The 15,103-nt window shown below is 43.7% G+C and overlaps 1 protein-coding gene across 1 annotated transcript in view; it reads right to left on the bottom strand.

The window, feature by feature from the left end:
* The window catches only part of PRKCB (protein kinase C beta), a 358,135-nt gene that overhangs the window by 205,425 nt on the left and 137,607 nt on the right, over positions 1 to 15,103 (bottom strand).

Raw genomic sequence — 15,103 nt, 5'->3', positions numbered from 1 at the left:
GAGCCATTAAATGGAAAGAAACTATCAAGTGTCAATAGATATGAATAAAAAGAAAAATGACTAACAGTGAGAATTACCACAGCTCAGATATTGCTGTGAGGACGTGTCCAGCAGGGATAGGAAAAGAAGACAGGAAAGTTACTGACAAACGAACAAAAATACTTTTAACATCAGATTTCTCATCTGCAACTCTGAATTCTCGGATACAATGGAGGCACTTCCAACTGTCAAGAGTTCACCTTCTAAGGCAGGGGGTGTGAGTTCGAGCTGTGGTTAGGAAGCTGAGATTCCATATGCCTCACAGCCAGAAGACCAATCCATAAGACAGAAGCAATACTGTAACAAATTCAATAAAGACTTTTTAAATGGTCCACATTTTAAAAAAAAATCTTTAAAAAATTTAACTAAATTGATTGTGGCAATCATTTTTTTAAAATTATAAAAAAAATAGAATACAGTGGAGCAACATGGTCAAAGTTTTAGGAAAAGTCATTTGAACCTAAAATCCCATACACAGCCAAGTGAGCATTCAAGTGAAAGAACAAAATAAAGACATTTCCAAAATACAAGAACTCAGAAAATTTACTTCCCACAAAGTAATAGAGAAAGTAATAGAGAATATACAGTCCACAAAAAAAGCAACAAAGTGAATCAAAGAGGCATAAAACAGTGGTAAAAGAACAAAAGCAAGGTGAGCGTGGGGTAACAAGTTCTAAGAGACAGAGATGGGAAAAAGACTATAAAATTGCAACATGTTAAGATCTTTGTCTTATTCCTCAAGAGTTAATAGGTATGGAGAAACTGCATTTAGGACATTATAAGTTTAAATAGTGTGCTAACAAGAATAACTTGCAGACTACCAAAAGAAAAAAACTGGACAAAGAAAACTTAGTCCAACTACACTTCAAAAGGCCTTCCCATATGATCCAAATTCCTATCAATACCATTCTTTTCTCTTTACTTTTATTTGGCATCATATGCACTTTAAACTTTCATCGATTTGTAAATTTTTTTTTTTTTTTGTATCTGAAATGACATGGGAATTTAACTTGCCATTTTTTCCCCAAATAGGTAATCAATTGTGCCAGCATTTTTTATTGAATAATTCATCCCCTCATCACTGATTTCAAATGCCAACCTAATTATGTACTAAATAATTATATACACTGAGGTCTGTCTTTGGGCCTGCAGTTTTGTTCCACTGATCTGTCTTATAAGAAAGCAATATGGGATTTAATTATAGTAGCTTTATAATATGTTATATCTTGGCAGGGCAAGTCCTCTCTCATTATCCTTATTTTCAATATTCTCTTGGCAATCATTGCAAGTTCCAAGTGAACTATAGAATCAGTTTATTAAGCTTTTAAAAATACCAATGGAATTTTTATTGCAATTGTATTTAGTCAGCTCCCTACCCTCACCCCCAGAAAAAAATTTATTGGATCTTTGATAATTGACACTTTCATAACAATGAGTACTTCTATCAGGAATAGAGTGCCCCCTGTTAAAATTTTATTTTATGTCTCCCAGTAAAGTATTTAATGTTCTCTATGCGTGTGTGTGTGCTAAGCTGCTTCGGTCGTGTCCGATTCTTTGCAACCCCATGGATTCTGTAGCCCTCCAGGCTCCTCTGTCCACGGAATTCTCCAGGCAAGAATACTAGAGTGGGTTGCCATGACCTCCAGGGGATCTTCCCAATCCAGGGATCAAACCCATGTTTCTTATGTCTCCTGCATTGGCAGCTGGGTTGTTTACCACTAGCGCCACCTGGGACACCCAATTTTCTCTATAGTTCTACATATTTCTAACTTAGTATTATCTGAGAAGTGCTACTTCTCTGCTATTGTGATTTTGACATCTTTTCCATTTTGTTTGCCAAGTGGTTATCATTTACAAATAGGAAAGCGATAAATTTTCAGAATATTTATTTTCTAAGTATTTTTAAAATTCATGAGAGTTGCTGTGGGATTTCAGTTGCTTCCTTTGAGTTTTCCAGGTAGAGAATCATATTATCCCCAGTAATAACATTTTTCTTTCCTCCTCCCTGATAGATATGCCTCTTGTGTTTCCCTTTATAGGTCCATATGTAAAATTTCCAGAACAATGTGAAATAAAAGGATGATGAGCAAAGTGTCCTATCCCGCTTGGAGCTTTTACCAGCTTCGTTTCTCCCTCACGCTCTTCTCAAACTAACTTTGGGAATTTATATTTTCCTTTGGAATTATTCACAGTGTTCTTCTCCATGTGTTTCAACTGCATCATCTTATCTGAGATGGTGCCATGCCCTTTCTCAAGCTTTCCTCATTATATTGCTGGGGAGTCTCTCTTTTTACTTTTTTTCAGAGGTTTATCTTCCTTGGTGTCCATTTTATTATTTTTTCATTTTAAAGAAGCAAATGATGGATATATTTCTCAATTCTACTGTTTTTTTCTTATTTGATTGTTAGTTTCACTTTTACTTGTCCTACTTATTTTATTTGTACTTGTTCTTGTATTATTTATTGGGTTGCAAGTATGCATTCTGGAGTCAGATGGCCAGGTTTTGATGCTGTTTTCATCATTTGCAAACTATAATGTTTGGGCACATTATCTTATCTGCCTGTACTTCAGTTTTCTTTCTGAAAAATAATGGTGATAATTGTAATAACACTCATATCACAGCAGTGTTGTCAGAATTAAATGAGATAATCCATGCTCAGAACTGAGGCTAACATACCATGAGTATGCAACAAATGTCTCCTGCTGTTATTCATTATTCATTTTAAAGCTTCTTGAACTGACTGCTCAGTTAATTTCTTCCCGTTCTTCTTCATTAAAAGTTTAACATCTTAAGGCTAAAAACTTTCACGCACAGCTTTGGCCACATCCTATGTTTTATACTGCCACCATTGTGGTAAGTTTCTAATTGGCCTGTTACTGAAGTTTTCACTTCTCCCTTAATCCAGAAGTGTTTAGGAAAGTTCTTCTCCCCCCAGCACACCACTGATAAGCAATTACTTTAGTCTAGAGCCCTTCTTCTGGATATCTAAAATATCAGTTATGATCTTATCCATCCTTACTCTCTTTGAGGGAAGCTCATCTCTCACTTCCTAGTGTCTACCACATGCCCTGGCACATATTGAGTAAATAAATATTCGGTGAATGAATCAACAAAGAATGGGCATTATCAGTCACACAAAAAGAAGAAAACCCAATCAACTTAATGCCAGCTATAGCTCCTGGCCGGCCTTCCGCATTCTACATCATGGTCAAGGGCAGGACTACATCGGTCATTGACAAGATCTCTCCTGGCAGCCTTCCAGTTAGCCATGAAGATAAACAATCTACATCCACCTGGTTGGACTCAGTATGCCAAGGGTCTTGGCTGTACCCCAGCGTGCTCTACAGAGAAGCTGGGAACAGGCTGGGAAGTTGATGAGCTTCTAGTGCAGGCATTTACTTTACATAGCGTGTTTCTGAAAAGTTCTGCAAATCAAATTTCCCATTAACTAAAACACTTCAAAGAAAAGGAGTAGGTCTTAGGCTATTTAAAGAAACAAACTAAATCCTTTTGTGATACAAATAAACACCCCCTCATTTCTGTTTGGCAAATTCAGGGTAAGACTAGCTTTTCTTAAATAAGAGCCAGCATTCACAGAAACTGCTGAAACACGTATCAGGTCCTGCTTTCAAACAGGTACCTGGTAAGAACCAAGAATTCCTAGATGCTTCATGGTTTATGCAACAACTCCGTGACCCTAGAGGTCAGAAGCCTGCAGCCTACAGCCTTCTGAATCTAACCAGTAGTCATGCTTTATTAGGACTACATGATGCAGTCTCAAACCCAAATGTATATGGACCAGATGAGCTCTGCAAATGTCTGAGTGTCGGGTGGGAGAATGCATGCAAGACCTATTTTAAAAGGAGAAACTGCTGGGCATCCCTGGTGGCTGAATGGTGAACAATCCGCCTGCCGATGCAAGAGACAAGAGTTTGATCCCTGGTCTGGGAAGATCCCACGTGCTGCAGGGCAACTAAACCCATACACCTCAGCTCCTAAGCCTGTGCTCAAGAGCCCACGCCGGGCAACAAGAGAAGCCACCACTCTGAGAAGCCCATGCACCACAGCTAAAGAGTGGTCACCGCTCTCTGCAACCACAGCAAAGTCAGCACAGCAATGAAGACCCAGCAGGGCCATAAATAAATACATTTTTTAGAACCAGGGGCAGGGAACTGCTCCTTGGCTCCTGCAGAGAAAGAGATCAACGTTCCAAGCACCATTTATCTCCAATCCTCCCGTTACATTAAAAATCATGAGGGTTATAGGCCTATAGGTAGAATAACGTCTTCCCCCAACCTTACCAAAGATGTCCACGCCCTAATCCCTGGAATGAGTGAATGGTGGCTCAGACAGTGAAGAATCTGCCTGCAATGCAGGAGACCTGGTTTTGATCCCTGGGTCTGGAAGATCCCCTAGAGAAGGGAATGGCTACCCACTCCAGTACTCTTGCCTGGAGAATTCCATGGACAGAGGAGACTGGCAGGCTACAGTACATGGGGTCTCAAAGAGTCAGACACGACTGAGCGGATAACACTAACATGTCCTGGTGGGTTTAATGCAATTACAAAAGTCCTTTTACAAAAAAGAATACTTTTTTCTTTTTTCTCCTCAAAATTCATTTACTTGGCTGGGCTGAGTCTTAGTTGCAGAATGCAGGATCTTCAATCTTGATTGTGGCATGTGAGACCTTTACGTTTAGCATGTAAAATCTTAGTTGTGGCATGTGGGATCTAGTTCCCTGACCAGAGATTGAACACCCCGGCCCCCTGCACTGGGAACATGGAATCTTAGCCACTGGATCCTTATTAGAGGGAGGTATGAGGGTCAGAGTCAGAGAAGGAGGTACAACTACAAAAGCAGAGGCTGGAGGGATGCCACTGCTGGAAACGAACACACGCCAAGAAATGCGGACGGTGTCTAGAAGCTAGAAAAGGCAAGGAACAGACGGTCCCCAGAGGCTCCGGAAGGAATGACGTCCTGCTGACAGCTTGACATCCTGCTGTCTTGATGTCAGCCTCGTGAGACCTATTTTCAGACTTTTGACCTCCAGAGCTATAAGGTAATAAATCTGTTATTTCAAGCCATTAAGTGTGTGGTAATTTGTTATTCCAGCAATAGGAAACTGATATGCCAGCCAAAGATCAGAAACACTTGGATGATCCCAGAAGCAGAAGACTACAGACAAAAGCTCAAGAGACCTCTCTGGAGTATCTGCTCCCGGGAAGCAACAGGACCCAAACTCTGCCTCATACTGCACCCACCCCCAAATGCCCAGCTCTAACCATTACAATTTATTTGTTGCATCCAGAGGAAACTAGATAAAGTCTTTACTACTTTTATTTTCTCTCTTTGGAGTCGATCCATCTCTTGTACCCTATTCTCACTAGAGTCTAAAGTGGGCAACTGTCATCTTTCCGAAGCAATCTTTGTCCCTGAATCCATAGGAACTGGAGGTAGACATTCCAGCACTTGCTGCAGACGTCTGTGTTGGAAGAAGAGACAGAAGGGCCTTCAGCACCTTCCTGAGCTCTCGTCTCTCTCTGGAAGCCCCAGACAGCCATTCCTCAAGAGAGAAATACACCATCTGCAAGACTTCCAGGCCAGGCCTCTGGATCAGATGAACTTCAGTTTGAACTCCCATTAAAAAAAAAAATTTTTTTTTAATTTACTTATTTGGCTGTGTGAGGTCTTGGCTGCAGCACGTGGGATCTTCATGATGTCATGCAGGATCTTTCTTTGCAATGCACAGACTGTCTAGTTGTGGTGTTCGGGCTCTGGTGCGCACAGTCTCAGCAGTTGCAGCTCGCAGGCTTAGTTGCTCCATGGCATGGGGGATCTTAGTTCCCTGACCAGGGATCGAACCCATGACCTCTGCATTACAAGGTGCATTCTTAACCACTGGACCACCAAGGAAGTCCCCTGAACCACTATTTTATGACCCACAAGCTGAAGGACATCAGCCCAATTACTATGCTTCTCTGAGCCCCCATCTCCTCCAAATGGGAAAGATAGCATTATCTACTCTTAGAAAGTTGTGGTGAAGGTCAAACGAGACACACACACAAAGTTCTTGGTGGAAAGGGGCATTTGAGGTGGAGGCATCAGCGTGCAAATGTTGCTTTGCAATGGGTGTGCAGGATCCCTCTTTCCTCCCGGGTCAAAGACGACTCACAGGCTTGAAATTCTGCCCAGGGTCCAAGATGAGGTGGTGCTCCCTCACATGCTTTCTGGAACCATCTCCATGATCAAAGGCAGACAGGCCTGGTCACCACCTCCACAGAGCCTCCCTAGCGTTCAGAAGCATGACTCACAAGATCGTGGACTTGAGTTAGCAACGGACTTTCACATCCATGGTTATTACAGCTTAGCCCCATCACAGCCCCAGGGGGAAGGTGTTTTGATCTGTGCTTTAACAACAGGGATGCTGATGCTCAGAGAGGAATGACTCGCCCAAGGGCATCCAGCTAGTCAGCGGCCACACTTATATTTGAAACCACGTTTGTCTTCCTCTAGAGCCCACACACTCTCAGCTCATACATACAGCGTGGCTGCATTTGTGTTTGTCACTCATCTCACTGTTCCAGAAGAAATCCTCCCCCGCTTTCCTCACCCCAGCCATCCAGTCAGTTGCTAAATCCTACTGATTCTTCCTTCGCAACATCTTTTATACCATATCCTCCTGTATACTCCCCGCTGATTCCACCCTAACTGCCCTCAGTAACTCAGAAATGGAATTTTGCAATGAAGCCTTAACTGGTTTCCCCCAAAACTGATAAGCCTGCCTTGATGTCTCATCTCTATGAGCCAAAGCTTCCATAATCACAGAGGAGATAAGGTCATCAGTGTTATGTGATTGCTATGAAATCTAAATGAAACATCATCTATCAATGTACAACATCAGGGCACAAAGGAAGTTCTCAGTGAAGGTTTATTTACTTCCTTCCAGGTTAGAGAGGTTTACAGTCTGAACTCTGCAGCCAAGCTGCCTGGACACGACACCAGGCCACACTATTTATTAGCTCTATGACCATAAGTTCATTGACCTTGTTGTGTCTTGCTTTCCAAGCCTATAAAATAGAAAAAATAATATTGCTTTTCTTACAGAGTTGTTGTGAGGGTTAAATGAGGTCATGTGAGGACAAAGTAAGTACCTAATATATACTAAACACCATTAATATTATTTCTGCCTACTTCCCTCACCCCATACAGCCTCCATACTCCTGAAAAATTCATCTTCTGAAAACTCAGCTTGATACTATCTCCCTGCTCCAACACATTCACTGGTTGCTTATCGTCTAAAGTTGCACTGTCCAACATGGTAGCCACAGGTGATGTGGGGTTATGCCAATTTAAATTAATTAAATGAAATTTAAAATTCAGTTCTTGGGACCTCCTTGGTGGTCAAATGGGTGGCTAAGACTCCGTGCTCCCAAAGCAGTGGGCCTGGGTTTGATCCCTGGTCAGGGAACTAGATTCTACATGCTGCAACTAAAGACTCTGCATGCCACAATGAGGATCAAAGATCCAGAATGCCCCAGCTAACACCTGGCACAGTCAAATAAATAAACAAATATATTTCTAAAAAATAAAGTGAACAATCCATTGTTTAAAAAATACTTCAGCTTTTCATTCACACTAACCACATTTCAAGTGCTTAACAGTCACATGTGGCTAGAAGCTACAGTACTGGACACTCACTGTAGAAAGTATTACTGGACAGCACTGGCCTAAAGAATAAAGTTCAAATCCAACAGGCTGGTATCCATTCACAATGAAACCACCGTCCAACTTTACTCTTACCTCCTCTCACTCCGCTGCCCCACATTCCTGCCAGGCTGGATGACTGTCCTTTTCTGTATTTCACTCATTCTCCACTGTGCAAATCTGTTCCATAAATACATCACTACCAACAGCCCATCCCCTGATGGCTACGAGGAAATTTAAAGGCAGAGAGCTTAGTTCTCCAACCAGCAGACGGAAGGCCAGATTGGAGTAGAAATTATATGCTCCACAGGAAAATTCAGCTTGGGAGCCCCAGGGGACAGGTGATGGTTGGATCATCCTACCTACTTCACTGGGCTTCCCAATGAGCTTCCCATTGGGCTTACTCAGCAGTAAAGTGTCCATCTGCCAATGCAAGAGACACAGGCTTGATCCCTGGGTCAGGAAGAACCCCTGGAGGAGGGCATGGCAACCCACTCCAGTATTCTTGCCTAGGAACTCCCACGGATGGAGGAGCATGTCAGGCTACAGTCCATAGGGTCACAGTCAGACACAACTGAAGGGACTTATCATACATGCACCTACTTTATTGCAAGGGTTATAAACTTAAAACCCTACAGACGCCAGGCTATGTGACTGAGTGAAGCCAGTCTGGTGTAATACAGCAGGGAAGGGCGGCTGGGATGAACTGGACAGCACATGCCCATCGCTGGGATACTCAACTCTGTCCAGCAATGGCCCTGGGAGCACTAGTCCAGTGTTGCCAGATGGGATTTTTTGAAAACTCCATGCCAACCATCCAAAGACATCTGAGTCCTGCCAGTTCACAATCTGTGTTTTAGCTAGTCTTCCTGATCCGAATATTATCACCTTGGTTACACATTATCTCTGAGCTCAGATAACCCCAACCACACAATGGGGACAAGATCAGCTACTGGTTTGACCCCTGGATCAGGAAGATTGCCTGGAGGAGGGAATGGCAACCTACTCCAATATTCTTGCCTGGAGAATCCCATGGACAGAGGAGCCTGGCAGGCTACCGCCCATGGGGTCGCAAAGAGTCAGACAAGACTAAGCGACTGACACTTTCACTTTCACTTCATGTATAGTCATGAGGATGAGACCAGATTCCTGCGCTTGGCACATCAGATACCCCGTATCTATGAATGAGTACATTCACAATGAATGAATAAATGAATGACTGGGCCTTTGGTCACCTCTCTCACTCAAGAAGTCACTCTCAACAGCTGAGTCAAGAGGAAGGCAGCTGTGGCCAGGGTGGTGGGTGGTTTGTGCACGTCTGTGGGCACGTCTGGTCCCAGCACAGTCAAGCTGCGTGAGATCAGAGTCATCTCCCAGCCCTGCCTGGCCGCCCTTGGGTGCGCAGTTAGGATTTCTTTTTTAAACTGTTTTTCATGCTTAAGGCTTAAAATTCGAACATTACTGATGAGCATACATTTGAGAGTCAAGGCTCTACCCCATTACCAGAGGGCACTACTCTTTCTCATGTCTTGTCTATCTTTTAGTGATATTCTCTGCAAGTGTGTGAGCACAGATGAGTCCCTGCCTGTATGTGGAGTATAATTCTCTACTTCCTCTTTGGTTTCATCTATGCCCCTTTAGTTTCATCCATACGATTACAAGTCTACATCCTTGGTTCTCAGCCCGGGCTGCACGCTCAGCCGCTTGGAGCTTTCAAAACAAAACGGGGCTCAAGTTCCACCCCCAGAGATGCTGGTTTATTGGGAGGAAGACTGGAGAAGCTGGGAGGGCTTCCCAGGTGGCCCTAGTGGTAACAAATCCACCTGCCAATGCAAGAGACGCGGGTTCAAGCCCTGGGTCGGGAAGATCCCCTGGCGGAGGAAATGGCAACCCACTCCAGTATTCTTGCCTGGAGAATTCCATGGACAGAGGAGCCTGGTGGGCTCCGTGGGGAGTCCACGGGGTCGCAAAGAGTCAGACACGACTGAATGACTGAGCACACACAGAGAGGCTGGGAACAGGTGATTCAAATGGTGCAGAACATTGCTGATCTGCACACTCTCCTCACGCTTTTCCAAAACTAACACATCTGGAGGCCCATGCCATCTCTGCATGTAGACAGTGACCTCATGCTGTCTCCACAACTGCATCTTACAGGCTGCCGACCATTTACCCAGAGTTAAAGGGAATTCACAGAGTTCTAATGATGGTGATTTCCTCCTGTAAGAGATGGAAGCAGGAACAAACGTCATTTCTTTAGCAGCAGCCTGGCACTATACAGCAAGAGCCTTGCAGGGGTCAGCAACTGCAGGAAAGGAATGCTTTCATTCACAACATTACCAGACTTATTTAACTAAGCCAGACAAAGCAGTGGAGCCAACAAGAGGTAAAGGATAGGACTCAGAAGTAAACAAACTTATGAGTCCCCCCTCCCTCACTGCTACCACCTTCTGCTCTAACCCTGGGGAGAAGGCGCCTGGGCAGGACAGCTGCTGGGAATATCCTGCATGTTTGGATAACACATGGAGACTGCTCTTGACCCCATGGCCTCCCAGCTTTGATCATGCCTCAAAGGCGGGGGTAGCAAGGTAAAAAAGCCATGGCCTAAGGGGAAACATCAACATCCCTTGTTCTCCAGACAAATCCTGCCCTAGAGCTCTCACAACAGGAGGACCAGGAGAAGAGCTCATCCCGAAACCAAATGTGCTGAACATGCCCAACCAGCATCCATCCTCTCTGCTTCTATTTGGGGTATCAGACCCCCAGTTTCCATGAGCTGGCTAAGGATGCCCTCCCCTCTCCTGGATGCCAGGGGGACCCAGGACCCCAGCCACAGCGTGGATTCAGGGATGGGCATGTGTCTCAGCCACCCAGTGAGAGTCAGCTTTAGGACTCTTGCCGAATTTTTAGGAAAAAGGATTTATTTTCCAGGAGCACTGCTAAGTTGGGTGGGGAGGAAGTCTGCATCTGCCATCTTTGGGCTTCCCAGGTAGCTCAGTGGGTAAAGAATCCACCTGCAATGCAGGAGACATAGGCAGATGTGAGCTCGATCCCCGGGTCAGGAAGATCTCCTGGAGGAGGGCATGGCAACCCACTCCAATATTCCTGCCTGGAGAATCCCTATGGACAGAGGAGCCTGGCTAGCTACAGTCCACAGGATCACAAAGAGTCAGACACGACTGGAGCAAGGGAGCTCACATGTATGCATACTGCCATCTTTATTATCACAAAGGAAAAGCTTTTCTAAGAATGAAGCCAGCAAGGAGAAAAGCAGAGCCAAGAGATATCCGATAACCACACAGGAGCTCCTGGATCCAACCACGCCTGAAGGGAGAACCCCTCGACTTTTTTGTACATGTCAACAAATCCCTCTTTGTCTAAACCAACTTGAATTGGGTTTGTGGTTCTTGAGACCAAGAACTTACGACTAATAAACCAAGGATGAGAAGTTGGAGGGTGGGCAGTGAGGGCCCCTCTTTTCTCCTGTGTTTCATGTGTTCCTATAAATATATCTCTTTTCTTTTTTATTTAGGGAGTTGATATTAAGAACACTCAGGTGGATCAGTCCATGTTGGTGAACTGAGGAAAGCTGTGATACAGGGTTTCACCCTCCCCTTATCCTCTAAATAGTGTTAGTTGCTCAGTCGTGTCCGATACTTTACAATCCCACGAACTGTAGCCCATAAGACACCTCTGTCCACGGGATTTTCCAGGAGTGGGTTGCCATGCCCTCCTCCAGGAGATCTTCCCGACCCGGGGGTTGAACTCATGTCTGCCTGTCAAGAATTGCAGGCAGAGTCTTTACCCACTGAGCCATCACGAAAGCCCATTATCCTCTAAATACCGCAGTCCTACAAGGTCGGCTGCACTTAGAAGTTTGCTCAGGTAAGAGAAAGCGCCGGAAGGTATAAGATTTGACAGGTCTCCTGTATCCACAGATGCCAGTTACTTGGGCTTCTTTTTAGTAAGTGCCTGTAGGATGGCCACACCCACCTCACTGATGCAACAGAGATTTACACCATCTGTCTACTACCAGCTCCTAGCCTTGCTCACGAAGGAGGGGCCATATAGCCACAAGGCCAAGTCTTTTCTTGACTGTCATGTCAAGAAATAACATGAGTCTTATCTGCCAAACTGAGCCTCCAGAGCTAGTGGCTTGAAGCCCAGAGATAAATTCATGTCAATCCCAGTCCGCATACTTACTCTAAAAAGCAAACAGAGAAACTTAATCCTCTAGCAGGCAAAACAGTAGCAACAGCTCTGCAAGAAGGCAGGGCCTGTTATGGGAACATCACAATATCATCCAATCCAAGGCAGGGCTGTGGAGTTTACAGTGGGCATCTGTGGGTTTTGCCTGCACAGTAGCCATCTCCCTTATGGTAAGTGGCATCTTGACTTTCCTTTGGGAAACCAGCCTGGCTCCATGATGTCTAGTCTTGGTGGTGCTGTCAATCAAGGTGCCCAGCTCTCCCCCTGGCCAAGGAGTGGCATGTGACCCAAGATCAGCCAATCACACTCGTTCTCCTGGGAATTTGATTCTTGAATCAGTAGTACTGCCATAAGAAGGTGGCCCCTGAGTTCTTGCCACCTAGAGCCAAGAGCCACTCTGGACCCTGTTCTTTCTAAGGCCTGACCGTGACATGAATGTAGAACTCCATACCCTTCCACTTGGTTTTTAAGACATCTACAGTCAATTGTTGCTTACAAAGAACCAAAAAACTCTGGCCAATTCAAAGATATCTGACCCCACCCCTTTCTACAACATCCCTGAGCTTCCCATTTCATTGCAGGACAACGAGCGCTCCACCTCCTAAGGACAATCCTGATACTAGAAATTCCTTTAGACTGCACAGAACTCTGCTTCCCTGTAACCTCCCCATCCTAGCTTTCCCTGGCTCCTCCTCCTGTCCCCCCCGCCCCCATTTAGCTACCGGAATTCCTCAAAGCTCTATCCCAGGTACTGGTCTATTCCCTGTGAACACTCTCCCCGAAGGCCACCTTGTCAGTCTACAAACTTCATAAATTTGTTCTTGCTGGTGGCTCCCAATTGAACCTCTCAGTCCAGAGCCCTCCCCTCCTTGCTAAGTACCACCATTTGGATCTCAAACTGAAGATGCTCCAAACCAAATCCTGTTCTTCTGCCTCATTTCCTGTTGTTTGTTTTTTTATAAAACAATTTATTAAATATGACGGAATATATACTTTAGAGGAAATGACAGTTACATCCAAAAGTCTTAGAAAAACATGTAGTAGCCAATTTTTAAAATTAATAGCAATTACATTCCTTCTCCTTCACCCTGTTAATAGACAAGTTTGATAAAGTAAGATATCCATAAAGACGAATTTTTCCCAAGCATATTGATGTATTTTTCTTTACAACTTTAGCATAGTTAACAGTGAAGCTATATATATCCAAAAAACTAAATCCCTTGTCTCCATCCCTGCTTTTTATTTATGCTTCCCAGACTCTACAAAAGGGATCTGAATATTCAAATGTGTGCATGTTCAGTCACGTCCGACTCTTTGCGACCCCATGGACTGTAGGCCACCAGGCTCCTCTGTCCATGGGATTCTGCAGGCAAGAATACTGGAGTGGGCTGTCATTTCCTTCTCCAGGAGATCTTTACAACCCAGGGGAAAAACTGCATCTCTTGAGTCTCCTGCATTGACAGGCAGATTCTTTACCACTGTGTCACCTGGGAAGCTGAACATTCAACTAACAGTATCCTATCTCATTAAAGATCTGGGGGGAAGTAAAGAGGGAATTTTAGGAAAATGCTTGGTTTTTCAGCTACTTTAGTCTCCATTTGCGTCCACCTCATATCAGTTCCACACTAGAATCAAGTGTGTTGAGGAAACAAGGTTGCTACTGCTCTATTTCAAGGGTACACTTGTAGTTCTTTACATTAGACACTTATAGCACTTCACCTCTGAACCCAACCTTAGAGAATTAACTAAACAGGATTTCCCTAGTGGTCCAGTGGCTAAGATTCCACATCCCAGTACAGGAGGCCCTGGTTCAGTCTTTGATTGGGGAACTAGATCCCACATGCTTAAGAATTCGCATGGTGCAACGAAGACCCAGTGCACCCAAACAAATAAACAATGAAGATTTTAAAAATAATTAGCTAAAGGTTATAAAATCAAGGTTTTTCAAATTTTCAGAAGTTCATCAGTGTTGCACAGAAAAAAAAATTATGTTGATACTATCTGAATGTAGTGTTTGTATTTTTGACACAGCGGGAAAATAATCAAGAGCTTTGGTTAGAATTTAAATGCTACTTAAACTTCTGCCTTACTTCTGATGTTTCCTCTCACTCACCCTGGGAGCCACCCTTGACTCCCCTCAGTGTCACTACTCACTTCCGGTCACCAATTCTGTCCAATCTGACCCCAAATTACCACTCAGAACCAGCCTACTTCCCTCCATGAAAAAAACAGCCCCTGTCTATGTTCTCGGAAGCCGGCATCGTTTTTCTCTGATGTCTGTCATCCTTCAGATCGCATGTGAAATGTCATTTCCTCAGAGTCTTCCTGACCTGCTAGCCTAGGTTTAATCTGCTTACTGTACAATCCTGTTTGAAACTTTCTAAGCCACTTTATTCTTTTCAATAATAAAATGAGGATTAGAAAGAGTACCTACTCAAAGACTACTGGTAGATTAAATGGAACAACATATTAAAAACTTGAACAGAAAAATTAAGCCTTAGTGCCTGGCACATAGTAGGTTCATAATAAATATTAGTGGCTGCCATTTTCATTGTTATTATCACTATTAATAATAATACCTTTCCCTCCCAGACTAACTCCATTCAAGCAGAGAAACCATACGCTTTATTCACCTCCACACTCCTAGTGTGGGCTCATGAAAAGAGCTCAATAATATTTAACTGACTGATTGATTGGTTAAGATTTGAAGCCAAAGACCATGCCCCCATCCCACCCATTTCCCCAATCTGTCTCCTTCAGCAGACCAAACATTTTCATTTCCTTCCAGTATATTTGGGATATAGGACACAAGCTTCTCACCATCACCCTAGGTGCCTGAGACAAGTAAAGTCATAACAAAAATGCCACAGGATGGAGACTTTCCACTTGCTTTCCTTTTTATTTGAATAAGACCACTGAGGGTGGAAAATCTAAGTACAGAAAAAAGCTGGAAGAAAACACATTACATCTGAAATGTTGATGGTGGGAGTGATCTCTGGCTATAAGGACTTTGAGGTCTTGATCTTCTTTTTATAACACTTTATTTCCCTAATATGTTTAAATGATAAAGCAAATGCAGAATTTAATCAACTTAATGAGGTTAGGGGCTTTTTCACTAGACAAAGAATTAAGCAAACTTATATCGAAGCT

The sequence above is a fragment of the Odocoileus virginianus genome, chromosome 33 (assembly GCF_023699985.2).
Source record: "Odocoileus virginianus isolate 20LAN1187 ecotype Illinois chromosome 33, Ovbor_1.2, whole genome shotgun sequence".
NCBI lineage: Eukaryota > Metazoa > Chordata > Mammalia > Artiodactyla > Cervidae > Odocoileus > Odocoileus virginianus.
Note: the sequence above shows the minus strand (reverse complement) of the source record. Positions and strands in the feature narration are given on the sequence as shown.